Source organism: Lathamus discolor, chromosome 3, assembly GCF_037157495.1.
Source record: "Lathamus discolor isolate bLatDis1 chromosome 3, bLatDis1.hap1, whole genome shotgun sequence".
NCBI classification, from domain to species: domain Eukaryota; kingdom Metazoa; phylum Chordata; class Aves; order Psittaciformes; family Psittacidae; genus Lathamus; species Lathamus discolor.
Genome location: NC_088886.1, coordinates 92,547,692 through 92,562,895, shown reverse-complemented (window position 1 = coordinate 92,562,895; position 15,204 = coordinate 92,547,692).

Genomic DNA, 15,204 nt, shown 5'->3' with positions numbered 1-15,204 from the left:
CTAATTTCTTAACTTTTCGTACTGATGGAAATGTTTGGTTTTAATTGCTTATTCTGTGTTCATAGCAAGGGCAAACAAACACTTCTAAATTGAAACTGCTTTTGCTGTCTGGCAGTGCTAGCTCCTGCCATCATAACTAAATACCCACAAGGTTAAAAATGCTTCCCTCATTTACACACTACACAAAGTATAGGATTAAGAAGGAAAGCAAACACTGAATTGTGTTCTGAAGGCAAGTAGATACCCAACAGAGTAACAAAAGATTTTTTCTTTTCTTCTTTAAGAGCTGCCTCCTACCCACTGTGCCACTACAAATGTAGGTACTGCAGCTTTGTGAATATTAAAGAAAAAGGTAATCCATAATTTTGTCTGTGGCCATATTTCACTGACTATGGATGGAACAATACTGAATTCTATTTTCTTTATATGCATTACTTCTTTATCACAGTTATACTCTTAACTGGTCAGGACTGATTAAACCATGATGAAAGCACAGCTGGGCTGTTGCTGCAAAAGCCTGAGAAGCACTGTATGTCCCGCTGTGTCAGAGGGGTTTTAGGGCAACTCAGGTAAATGCAATCAATGGTCATCCACTGACTGTTAAAGAGTGTTGGAAGAGAAATCCCGTTTAAGATTTACAGACTAACTTAGACGTTACAAGTTCTACCCCGAGGCAGAAAAAGTCAAATGTAACATAGAATAGGAGGAAAATGTACTTAATCCAACTCACTTCAAGAACCGAGCGGGCTGCATTATTCTGCACCACTTGGGGTCTTTGCACTGGTTTAAGCTGAAAGAGATATGTTTATGCTGGAATCATGATTACTTTGACACAGCCAGTAATATTTGAAGGAGGAGATATATATATACAGATATATAATTTTTTTTTTTTTTCCTGGTTAAGATACTAGCTTGAGTCTTGGGAGATCTTTGTCCAATACCAGATCTACCACAGAATGTAGGCGAGAGGGTGACAAGTCACTGCATTACCCTGTGCCTTACTTCCCCGGTTTGCAAACTGTGTCAAACATTCACCCTCTTCTGTTCTTTGTCTGCCTTGCGTGGTCAGTCTGTAAGCAATGCAAGGCACCACAGTCGTTTGCTAGGAATCTGCCTAGTGTGATTCACATAAAAGGACTAAGATAAATAGAAGCAGTGGCAGTACATCACTTGTGGATGCAGAGAAGTCAGGTGCAGCATCCTAATTCACATACAAGTGGTAACAAACCAAAGATCTGCTTTATACCCCCAAACAGCTACAGAAATGCAGCTAGGATTAAGCTCTCAACCAATAACTTCTTTGCTCTTCTGCTCACCCACAACACACACTGTTCCAATTACTTGCAAAACCTCCTTGTTGTAATGCCACCCTTAGCCCCATCATATGGCCTTGACTGCTTTGCAACACAAATGAAAGACTCTTCAGTTCAGGTCGCAGTAGGCCACACTCTTAAGCACAAAGGCTAAATAAACGGCCATTGTTAATGGGCCACCAAGATGAAAAGCACTTGATTGTTTTCATCAATTAAATCAACTCTCTAGATTTAGTGGCTATTAACCCTTTCAGCAAATTCTTAAATATTTATTTGAACAGAGTGACTACAATTCTGTATTTTTACAGTAGCTCTCCTGGTGTAGCAATGCTTCCCTGAAACATTGCTGAATGTGGCTTGCCCTTGTTTATCCTTACAGCTGAGCCGTATACCGCTCTGGCTCAGCTGCTCCTGACAGCTGCAGTCAGTGTAATTCACTCTTGTATAATCTTCAGGGCTGTACACTATTCTAAGGTTGCCCAACTGAAGTATTTAACTGGTACTAACATGCAGGACTTTAACATACTTCTGCATTCGGGCTCCCCCTCTCATGAAGTTTCATGAGCGCCAGACGATGCTTCCACCATGGGTGGTAGACATCCACAAACAATGCAGCCAGACTGCTCAGGAAAACAGTTTCTGTATTTGGAGCTAAGCGTATCACCATGAATTTGGGTACACTGCCAGTAATAACCTTTTCTTTGTGTTTAGATGGGTCTGAGAGAATCCTTTCCCACATAAGCACTGCATTTTCTGAGTTTTCTGTATTCTGGTTTACTTTATTTACCCTAAGATGCCCAGCTGATAAAAATTACTTCATGCTAAAAGTAATTGAGGGGTTTTTTTCCAGCGTTCTTCATAAAACTAGTGAGGCACTTCTTGTGGGTCCAGCTCTATAGATCTATTTAATACATGTACATTTTATTTAACCGGTCTTCTCACTGGTGGCAAAAATTAGCTGTAGTATAGAAGTATGTTCATCCTAGGGTGGAGGTAGTTAAGAATCCTACCTCTATTCATACATTATTTATCAGAAACTTCCATCCCATGAAGCTTCTAACTGCCCTGGAGTCTCTCTAGCAATACAGTCTTCACTGTGCCAGCAGATGAACAAGGAAGAGAATAATTGTATCTCTATAAAATATTGACCAGCTACAATTCCTTCATTAGGACGTTCCCTTTCAATTTCCTCATCTCAGTTTCAGGGCACTATTTGCCGTTTCTTCCCATCCTTCACAAACAGAAGAGGAAAGCACAAAGGCCAGGCTACTCTGGCAGCAGCATAATAATTTTTGCAGGTGTCTTTTTACCAGCTTGACCAACCAGTAGCAGTTGGTTCTGATCAAATTCAAACCGTTGATTTTAAATATTTGTGGATAATTCAGACCAAACACTTTTTTTCCATGCAAATAAAATTTAAAAGTTTAATTAACATAGACAACAGACATCTTATTTCTACAGACTCTAGGGACACATTGCACTAGGTTTAGGCATATCTTAAGCAAGTTCTGAATAAAAGGTGAAGGATACATCCTTCAAGCTTCTATCCTAAAGTACCCCTAAAGTTTCCTATTTTTTGAATAAAACTATTCCCACTCATGAAATATCAACCTTCCAATGCAAATGCAGTTGTATTTAGAGAAGTTCTGTAGCTTACGAAACATCTAACAAGTCTTTCCAATGCCTCAAACTCCTCCTACTCCTTCCATCACCCACAGCAATACCTTCAGCTGTCCCACACCCTCTGCAGGGTCTGAGTTAGCTGATGTAACTCAAGCGCTGACTGGCCTGCAGGCTGTTGTCTGGCCAAATGGCCCAGGCTGAATCCCACCTGCTGGAGCAGAGCACCAGCTTTCACACCTTTTCTCAGCTACTGATTTTCATGCAACTTTTAGGGCCATCCTATTTGTGACAGCTCTGCTCCACCATCACCTTTGACTGAAATTATCCATGGGCTTCAAAAGTTATAATGGCATAAGAGATGAAGAATGAGAAGGTGAGTAGGAAAACAATTGCATGAGCCTTATTTCCTTAAGAAAGTGCATTAGTAAGTCAAAGAACACCTCTTTACTAATGCACATCTGAAAAAGCAAAGGCTCTTCTAATTGTTACCAGGTATACAATATTAAGTTCTATATTTTTGGTGTGTTAAAATTATATATTTTTAGAACCAGAGAATGAGGAATTATAATAAATTTAAAAAATCCTTTTCCATACGAACCAAGCCCTTAAACTGCATCTCAACAGTTTCCCTTCAGTGCTTTTGTATTAGATTTTCTTTACACAGAGAAAATGCCTTTCTCACAAAAGGACCACAACACATTGCCCTTTTGAATTAGTTTACATATTTGAGCTTCATTCACCATTTATCATGTTTAGCTTTATCACAAATTATTTGTAAATGCTGGACACTCAGCCCCATGTACATGCAAATTAACACTTAGAGTGCAATACATTGTCAGAGCTAATAGGTGCTGTGTCTCTACTGCATATTTCAAAAAGCATTAAAGTGTCATCACCCTTGATCTGCTGTAAAAATGGAAGCTTCCTCCTTGGCTTTGAATCCATTTCTGTCTTCTAGATGGAGCACCAGAGCCTCAGTAAAGCTGGGGTGGTTCACTCTGTGTGCTGCCCTTTCTGTGGAAGAGCCAGCATTCCCTGCTAAAACAGTTCTCAAGTCGTGCAACGCTGGCAAAGGGGAGCTGAGCGACTTCATTTATTTTATCTTGTTCAGCACAGACAGTAATGCTAATGCTGATGTGAATTTGTGGAACTAAGAGCAAGACCCAGCTACATGTCCCAGTTGTTGTGTATTTCTTAGGGGATTAAAGTTTTTCTTATGTCTGAAAATTGATAGTGGAAAAGTGTCAAACTGATAAATTGAGATTCTTCTGGGTCCATTCTGTGCTATGTCAGGACATGCCAATTTCCATGCTACTGGGACTAAGAAGACAAACCCTTTTTTATTCAACTGGAAACATTTAGGATGTTTCTATCCTGTCCTTTATACTGTGAAATATCACAGTATTTTTTTTTTTGATTAATTTTCACAACACTTTTCTGAACCCATTTTGTGAGCCCATTTACACATACAACACTGAGATGTGGAGGGACTATGCGGCTTTTACAAGATTATGTATGACAAATTTTCTTGCAAATAACATAAAATAAAAATACAAGAAAATAAAAATAACATTAATCTTGGATTTTTTTGCTTCCAAGGCTAGCTCTCCAGTTTTGGACCAGCTTAATGGTTTTAGTTGTTGCTAACATAAATGAGAGAATAAAAGCTTTGAATTCTCATACCTATATTTAACCATTTTGTATCTTTCTTGTTTCCAAAACTATCAGAATCTCATTTTACTATAGTTCTTCCTTAGGATCTCATACATGTCAGAAACTGTGGGATCAAAAAAGTGTTTCAGATGTACACCAAAATGTCCTTAGCATTCAAAATTATTTCCAGATCTTGTGTTTCACAACAACTCTTTGTAAACCAGTGCGTATTTACTTTGCTGGAAAGTTACCCAAATAAAAATATTGCATTTCCAGTTCTGGTCTCTGGGGCTTTAATCCACTGAGAAACTTAAGCAAGTATTCACTGATCGTGGGATAATATTTCTATCAGATGCTAGCAGTATTTATTGCATAATTTTATGAATTTTGATTCATTTTTGTATAATTGGATGTTTATAAAGCATTTTTGCCTCCATTTTCACTAGGGGAGGCACAAAGATATCAAACCTCCAAACATATGTTCCTGTGGGACCTAAAATCTGTAAATAAACAAGCCAAAGTCTGAGCTGTAATCAACACATCTCTAGCAATGAAGAATGCTAATAATTTTTTCCTCAGAGGACTTAGAGACTAGCGAGTGTTTTCTAAACTTTGCAATCATCCTTAAGATTGATGGGCTTGGAGTTTCATATTTTTATACTGGCTGGTTAAATACATTAGGGACTCACAATGATTTTATAGGTTTAGTTTATTATGATTTTTAGTTTATTTGCAACCTTAGACTCCCTACTTATAGAATCATAGAATCCCAGCCTGGGTTGTGTTGGAAGGGACCTTAAAGTCACCCAGTTCCAGCCCCCTGCCATGGGCAGGGACACCTTCCACTAGACCAGGTTGCTCAAAGGCCTATCCAACCTGGCCTTGAACACGGCCAGGGATGGAGCGTAACATAAAGAACGTGAACACGTGTGACAGCGCGTGTAAGACAGCATTTCTGAAATATCAGCATGTAGTTCTGTGCATGGGCAGACACGGCCACAGTGTCTTTAACACAGCCAGTCTGGGTGGTTTTTTCAGGAATCTCAGACCAGTACCAGTTCCTGATCCCTCAAGAAAAGGCTCCTTCGGGAAGTGCCTCTTGCCAGGGGTGAAAGTGGAGACCAAGCGCTGTAGCCGTTCGGCCAGTCCCATGCCCTCTGTGCAGAAACCCGGAGTTTGACTCGCCGCGCCACGGGCATCCCCAGCTCCCAAAGCTTGCCGGTAACGCCTGGAGAAAGAATGCGGCAAGGTTAAAGCCATGCCGATACGGGTGGCGCTGGGGGGACTCCCCTCCCTGCCTTACAGGCCAGGGGCCCACGCGATAGCCCGGCTGGGCAGGCCGGTAGCCAAGTCCCCACGGTGCTGCTGGCGCGGGCGGGCCGGGTGCCGGTGAGTGCCCGGTGTCGGTATTGGTGCCGGTGGCAGCGGGTAACAGTGCCACCTGGTGATGCTCGCCTCCTCCTCCTGCTCTTTGCAACGGGTCTAGCTGCGGAAACAACTCGCTCCCGTTCCAGGGGGACGTAACTACGCAACGTGTCAAAAGGTACGTCGTTCTGATTTAAGGAACACGGGAAACTTATTAACGGCAAAAGCTCTATCCCGAGTGATGCCATCATGGATATACCCAGAGAAACACAATTACTGCAATTCTGATTGCAGGGTTGGTGTCTAAAACGTTTGATGCTTCAAAGCGCTACATGCTTCTCATTCCCACTGGATTCATATGGAGGGAGATTGTCTCCCACAGGAGGGATGCAGCACCTCGTAGGAAGTTCACGGTCCTGCACATGGCCTATCTCATTATCAGCTCCATTATCTAATATTCCAAATTTTCCCACATACCACCATGATGATGGTTCTATTAAGAATATGTTGAAGATTACTGCAATATTATCTCTGCATATTAAATAAAATAAAATGTATTCCTTTTTTTTCTTGTATTTAAAAAGAAAAAGGCAGCGCCCCATGTTGAAAAGTAACCGACATAGTTGATTCCTACTCAGCCCTTCTACCTTTCATATTCTTCTTTCATATTGTTTTAATCACTGGTGTCAAATATCACACATTTTAGAAGTTTCTTTGGCTATTGATTGTGTGTTTTTCTGACAAGCGCTGAACATATTCCCCGTCTCAGAATCCAATTAGGTATTCAGAACACCCACAAAGGAAGTAAATTAATCTGAGAGAACTGAAAAAGTGAATAATTAAAATAACTGAAATTAATCATTGTTAATAATGCATTCACATGAGTATTTAACAGGACTAATGCAAATTAATCATGTATGTTATATTTATACAAGCTTTCAAATAGGGACGTAAGTTTTTAGTATGATGCTGAGATTCTTCTTACCAAAGTTCCTGCCAAAAATAATACTAATTAAAAAAAAAAAAAAAAAAAAGCAAACAAACAAACAAACAAAAAAAAACAAAAAAAAAAACCCTAAACCCAAAACCAACCAAAAAAAACCCAAACACCTTAGGAAAAAGTCTTTTCTAAATACAGATTCTAGAACCAGTGGACAGGCTGCTTCATTCTTTGGTTTCTTCTATTTCGATTTATAAATACCAGTTTTTTCTTTCTTCCCAGGGTATGGTAAGATAGCAATGTAAACTAGGATGCTGGAGGTGATGATATTCCTAAAAGAGCACATGCTCAATATAGAGTCCTTTTGCAAAACGTGTCTATGCAGCAATTCAGCTGGGAGCATGTGAGCCCATTTGTGGGTGTGTGCATGGTTCGTCTTGTAGGCATAAATAGACATGGACATCTTCAACTCAGAGAAGCAGTTCTGGTCTAAGACCATGGGTCTGAAAGACCTTCAAACAGGAAGGAGCCTTTTTTTCAAAACAGAGTGGAGTTAAAATTACAAGGGACTACATGTTTACAAGAAGAATGCTGTTATTTGACTTCATGTTGGAGCTCAGCTTCTTCACTTTATCAAAGGAAAAGATAGCTTCAGTCCCAGTTACTCATATAGCTGTTCACAGACAAAACCTTGATAATGACCTTTCTTCAGTCTACCATTCGATCATGGCATGACTCAAACCCAAAAGTCAATTTTTCTGTCCCAGTTTTTCCAGCCCAATTTTTCCTTCGTTTTGTGCATTCAGGACACTGAGAGCATTGCTTAGGAAGGATCATATCTTCTTGTGAGGAATATTTATTTTATTGCTAAAAAGTAAGCATTACACATCTTTTGACACTGGTAGTTTGTTTGGCCTTGGCTTGTGTCTGATGATCCAGTTCTTATGAATAGTCCTTTTCATTTGAGTGTTATCGTCACCCAATTATTTTTACTTCTACAACTGTTTATATGCGTCTCTCTCTGCCCCTGTTTATCTCCTCATCTCTGATCTTTTCTCTCAACTGCATTCCTATCAGGTTAGTTTGAGTCAGTGAAGGATCAGAGATGCAGGGTCACTTATAAATAAGGTTCTTCAGGTCTTAAAAATATAGATTCTTGCAACTTATATTAAAAAAAAAAAGTAAGTGAATAAGGTGCCTCTTTCAGATAGAAAAAACCCTTAAGCAGACAACTTGTAAATAGTTTACTCATAAAGGGGAAGCTGATGTCATAGACTTGGGACTCTGTCCCTCTGGGAGTAGACTGCCACGAAGAAAGAGTGGAGGATCCCAGCAAGATGCAGGTTTCTGATTTATGCACCCAGCCCACAAGGAATGGAAAAAGTGATTTTCTTTCCTCTGTGTCACTTTGCTATTATATTGTCCTGTGTTCCTGTAATGACTCCATCCTCCAGGGAGTATTCTTCCAAGGAAGAATACCACTGGGCTCTTTTGCTCTCAGTTCTGGAGTTTGGTTTCTGATAGTTATAGATGAAAAAGTAGGGATGGGGGCAGATGCTTATTGGGAAAGAACTGCATTCCCTTGCAGATTTGTCATTTGTAATTATTTCCCTTTTCACTTAAGCATGCTCACAAACACACAAACACCTAAACTGAACCTGATTCTTAGGTGGAAAGATGAAACATTAATTTCTCAGGTTATGAAAAGAAGTTGCCATGTGTGCTCTCAGGTTACAAATGATCTCACTATCAAGTCTTTTCTTACATGCAAAGGTGAAAACCCATTGCTCTAAATAGTGGATGGTCCTGCATTTCGCATATCACATAACTGCATGAGACCTCTGTCAGAATAAGAGTTTTGAAAGTTTTATGACAAATGCTAATTCTCAGCTGTACTGTTCACAGTAATAATTTACCATGGACTTCCAATTCTCCCAAACCATTTGTTCCTTAAAAAAAGTTTACTTGAGATGTCTGTCCCTTTCTCAGTACCTATACATTCACAGCAACTGAAGATACTTGGTTGTACTTTATTTCTACAAACTAGGGCAAAAAAAAGATGCACAGATGTATTTTTCTTTCCAAACCATCATGCTAGACACTTCTGTTTTATGCTTGTGGAATATTCTCAACAATGCCTTATCCTAACTGGCTTGCCATCAGTCACACCATAAAGAATTAACAAGCTCAGCTTAAACTAAGCGTGTCTTCCTGAGATGGTTATTCCACAAAATGAATTGGGATACATGGGACAAACAGTGCAAAGAAGCTAGTGATCTGTGGTTGTCCCATAGATCTTACTGAACAGATCAGTTAAGCACAGCGGTTTAGTCTTCAAGGACAGCTAACAATTCAAGAGGACAAACTGACATTGTTTTAAGCACAGTGCTAGGCAACCATCAAAAAAAGAAGGTCAGTTAGCATTAACATCCAGAAAGTTCAGCAGCTCTGTTGAACAACTTTGGATTACAAAGCTTGTGTAATTTTTCTATGGGTGTTAGCACTTCCTGGCTTTGGTAAGGCAGGAAGTATTGCATAAACAACCCTTATCATTACATTTTGGTGCTGCCAGTTCCAGTGCCAGCAAAACCCAAGAAGTCCCATTGAATTATAAATATAAATATACACAAGAGAGAACGTGTCTCTGAATATAAAGCATAACATTATGATGCTTTAAATTTGTAAAAATGTACTTGCCTTATAAATATTACAGAAAACGTGCAATAAATGTACGGACCTAGTGAAAAAAACAAACCTGAATTACATACATCACAAGACATACATTAAGAAAAGTATGTAGGGAATTATAATAGTAGGGTGCTGATCGATCTCCCACCTGTGTCATCATTATTATTGGCTATATACTGACAATGCTTTGTATAAGATGTTTTATTTCTGCCTCCAAAAGGTTTACAATCTAAACTAGCACAGACATGGAATAGGTAGAATAAACAGGGAAAGTAAAAGTAAGGAAAAATAGACAAACCCAGTCTACCTATATTCCATCTAACATCATTACCTTTTGTTGTAGATGAAAATGAATATCTCTATGTGATCATGATGGAAGTCCATGAGTGGAGACAGAAAATGCTGACTCTGCAGTGTGCTTTTTTCAGCAAAAAATATTCCCAGGCATCTTCACAGGAGCAGATGCAGAGGGAATAGGATGAAGTGGTGGTCATTGTCCATAGTGTTATCCTGACCACCCACTAGAAATGTTTAGAGTAATTCAATGTTAATGTGTAAGAAGTAATTACTGTGATTCGTCCATCGCAGTGGGAATCTTTCTGAACAGGGGCAATGCATCTATGCTTTCAAGGACAGAGAAATTTCTATTCAAACCTAAGGTACTTTACTTTCTTTATAGCTTGCAACGGCACTTCAGTGATGAAAAACCTTATAGTTTTGTGGTGTGGACCTCTCTTCATAGCCACAGAAGGCCCTTTCAACAGCATGTGAGCATTCAGTTCTGAAGAGTACTTGGCTTTGATTGAAGGCAAAATCCAGAGTAACTCAGAGCTAGTGTGTCTGCACCAGAACATGTAAGATAAATGACAATGAATGACACACAGGGTGTAAATCTAGATCTGCTGCCTCTTTGTTCAACCTGCAGAATACATGTTCTCGTGTTTTAGCTGGCCTTGGTTCACTTCCTTCTGCTAACAGCTTACATCATTCAGAAACTGTGCACTGACAATTTCACTTGTAAAGCACTTCCTGAAGGCCCCAGAGCAGAGTAAGCTATACATCATACTATACATATACAAAGTAGGTACACATAATGCTTTCTTACACAGGAGATACCCAAATACAAGTTAATTAATGTAGGAAGAATCACAGCCATGAAATCCAGATCAACTTCTACACAGAAATAAAAGACAAATAACAACATCTGTGCCTTTCTGCAAAGTGGAAGAATTTGGGAGTGATGAGAGAGGAAGAGAGTACAAAACAGAGAAATTTTTCAGAGCAAATATATTATTGCATATATTGTAGCAAAATCCTTCAAAGTATTCCATAAACAGCACAACTACCTAAGCTTGATTTCCTGTGCATCTGTGCCCTGGAAACCTCCCTTCACCAGCTACCCAGCTCCATATCCAATCTGACTGCACAAGTCCTGTGATAAAGCCGGCTACAGCTGTGTCTCAGCCACTCATGTCCCTGACATCATCTCCACAGCACTCCTCTGCCTGCAACAACCGCTTCGGTCAGAGGCAGCCAGCCAGAGGCAGTGACTGGTTTCTAGTCAGGAAAGTGCTTACTGGCCAGCCAGCATTTGCATGCTGACTGACTAGCGACAGGCTAAACAGGACTGATCACTGCTGAGTTCATCATGCAGTCTCTCCATTCCTGGGGGCACTGCTTGGTGCCTCTCCTTTTCTTTCTACTCATGTTATTTTTTCAAAACCTGTTGGAATTTGACCAGTGAAATTTCTGCCTTTCTTCCTAATTTCAAGTAATCTTCAACAATTTCAGCACCAGCTTCAACAATTATTAAGGGATGCACACATAGTGCAACTGCAGAACTTTGTTTCCTGATGACACCCAAACCATTAGGCATGTAAAGACTCTGCAGAGATCAAGTTGCGCACCAGCATTGGTACCAAATACCAAGAACGATGGGATCAGTGCTGATCCTCTGAATTGTCCTTTGAGTTTGTGATAGGTCCATGATAACACAAGCATAACATAAAACAATGGTAGTGTAACTTTACTGAACCTACTTATTAGAAGGACCATGATGATTCCTCATATGTGAATAGTGTTACTATGAATTATTTTTAATGTAGTCAAGGACAGCTTTTTTATAGAGCAATCTTATAACGATGAACCTGTGTTGCTAGTTACCAGCCATACTTTAATTCGGTGGAATAGCTTAGCCTCAGCACAACACAGCAACAAGTTGAACTGATGAAGTCAAGTTTCAGGAAAATTTATACTTTCTGAGCAAGCTAGTTTTAGCATCTCTCTAGATAGGACTTAGGATTTAGATCAGTGAATCTTTGCTAAATATACTGTTTGTTCTCATGTTTGCTGTGGTTTCTCCAAGCATTTGTTCCTCTGAGGAAAACCTCTCCGTGTCTCCATTGGTTGCTCTACAGTAACTCTCTTTGATAGAGGAAATTAATGAAAATCAGAAAAAGATCTATTTTTAAAGAGAAGCAGATATATCTTTTTTCCTCTACTCTTTGCTAAGATTCCTAGCTGCAGTATCTTAGTTATGTTGTTATAAAGGACGAGTGGTTTCTCAGTATCTTAGTAAGATCTACAGCGACCAAAGAAGAATAAACCACAATCAAAGGCAGGATGGAGTTATGATTATTTTCTAACACTAACATTTCACAAGAGGAAGATCATTCTAACTTACAGGTAGGATAGATTTGTTCTTTTTTTTTGAAACAAAGAGCTGAAAAAAGTAGAAGACAAGACGGGAATAATTAAGCAGCTCTTAAGAAACCTTTTGAGATAATAGAATAATAGGCTACAAATTCTACGCGCTTGGAAAAGGCGGAAGAGCAAGTATTACAGCTTTTCAGAGGATACACAAGAAAAGCCTGCAGGGTGTCAATTTGTAAGGGAAGACGATAGTAAGTAACTTTTTATAGCAAGAACAGAGATGTGGCTGGGCAAAAAATGTTCCCACACATCTTCACTTGCAAGAAGCTTTTGAGTGCTGAAGATTAATGGCTAGGTTCTGATTTCACTGGAAACTCTGAAGACTTTTTTGTTTGCATTTCCATCAGAGAATCAGATTGAAGAGAACCTGACAAAAATTTGACATTGATTGCGACTTGTTTTGCACGCTTTTGTACTATTTATGATATATAGACTATGGAGAAATTATTTATTTTTTTTTTCCTTGAAGTAACAATACACAAAAATTGGGATTTCCTTCTAAAAGTTACTGTGTCCAAAATGTCAGTGTAAGCAGAGCAGATTTACTGAATCTGTGTCCCATTTACTTTTGTGAAATTGTGCTTAAGCTGCTAAAGATGCAGACAACACAAATAACCTCATAAACCAGAAAATCTATCAGGCAAAACAACGTATATTGTTATATGTTGTTATATAGAACATTTATAATAGTTTAAATATAATAGAGAAAACAATAAAAATTGAAGCATTTCCAGTAGCTCACTCCAGTACTCAAGAGAAGTCACTCTAGACAACAGCGGTTATTCAGACTCAGTAGGAAGAAAGAAAACTGTACTGAAAACAATTTGTGACCAACTTAGGTTGGTTTGTGGTTTTTGGTGGGGTTTTTTTTGTATTATTATTATTATTATTATTATTATTGGGTTTTGTCCTGTTCCATCATTTATCAACTCAGCAGCACTCAGATTTGAAAGAAAATTTCAACCTGTTAACTTTTTATCTTGGCTATTTACTTATTTATACTAAGCTACTTCACCTAATTCATATCTGTGTTTCCTCTCTCTTGGTTCACTGACACTGTCAAAATCTTGCAATATTAAAAAATGGGCAAATAAAAATAGGAAGAAGTAAAAAAAGCAGCCAAACAAATGAGAAGCTTTTTCCATTCCTGTTCAAACCAGATAACCGAAGTGTATAGCTGTTGTGAGTTATGACTTTAAATTACACAACTAAATGAGAGTTGACTAGTATTCCTAAGTATCTGAAGAAAGCCTTTGCTAAAGTAATTCTGTATTTTCTTCTTTGGTTGCTGTTTGGCTTTTCTAATGTATCAGAATTCCCATTCATCTACAAATATTTATGCATTCTTGCACCTTAGGCATGGAGACCCCTTCAAACCAGTGGGTAAACATCATAAATTCACCTTTTTTAGCACCCTCTTGATTTGGTGTAAAAATCAACTGAGCATTGAAAAGTGACAGATTATTTTCCTTTATGTGTGAGAACCCCTAGATTCAGAAACCTAAATACCATCTTGAAATTCAAAAATTTAATCATTCAAAATTTAATCAAGTTGAACCAAATACAAACCATGGAAAAACAAATGTGTTCTGAACAGATATTTACAGGGTAATAATAAAATAGAAGGAACTCAAGCTTATGCTGATCTATCAAACCTATCTCCAAGTATAATAAACAAAATAATTCTAAGAAATTAAATATAGTAATTAAATTAATTAGAAAAGGTCTAGAATGGAAGACTGAAGGAATTGTCTGAACACTGTAGAAGTCTAGTGAAGTCATAAATCTGAGAATTCCTGTAAACTTTATGTTCAGAAATCACAGCAATCATAAAAATACCAAAAAGTCTACCCTAGGAATTTATTAGGGCATCAATTTTTAGATACCAACATAAATTTGGAGTTTTGCTAGGAGGTGGATGGTAACATATGATTTCTAATTATTTATGAGAATGCATTAGGATTCAAAAGTGAATAACTGTTTTTCTGCTGAAGGTATTGGAAGCCTAAATCAATCTAAAAATCAAGGTGCTTATTTTGATTTTAAAGAGTATGAACTTAAAATAATATCTTGTTTGGAGTTTGATCAGGGATGTAATTGATGGTAGAATTATAATGAAATTTCAGAGCATATCCTTTCCACTGGACTATGCCACAGGCAATAAATCACTAAATGCAATCTCCTAATTTTCTTTTTTTCTTTTACACAATGCTCCATAGGAATTTGAAAATCCATACACATGAAGAATCTCTTTCTTTGTGCTTGGTCTTACTGGCATTTTAGCAAAAATATGATTAGGTATTTACAATGTTGAAACTGAGATTATGAAATAACAGCAAAATCTATTTACTACATAATTTATTTTACTTGGTGCCAGCAGCTGCTTTGTGTAGTCAGTGATGAAGTCATACAGAATAGAAAAGAAGAGATCATCTCATATGTCTGCTTCCCTCCTCCAAAGCCGAATAGCTCCTCCCTGCTTGGAATTTTCCAAATGATCCCTATGTTTATGAACCTAATTTCCCCATTTTGCAAGACTATCTGTAAACTCTTCTGTAGCTTTCTATCACAAAATCTTCAATAACAAAAGCAATAGAGTTTCTATCTTGCAAAGCTCTAAACAGATGTAATCCTTAAAACTTCCCACCCTCCTTTTCAGTGTTTCCCCAATAGTTATAATCAGCAACAGCATAAAGAGATAATTGCTGAATGACAATGGTGTAAATTCCACTAAATTGCCGGATGCTATTGTTATGCAATGTTCCACCCTACATGTATTTATGAGCATGGGAGACCTTTTCTTATTTACCTCAGGCCACTTCCATCAGTTTCTTGGTGAATGCTGTCATTTCTGTAAGGAATTGTCTGCATAGATATTGCATGATTCTGTGTGTCTCTAAATGCTGATTT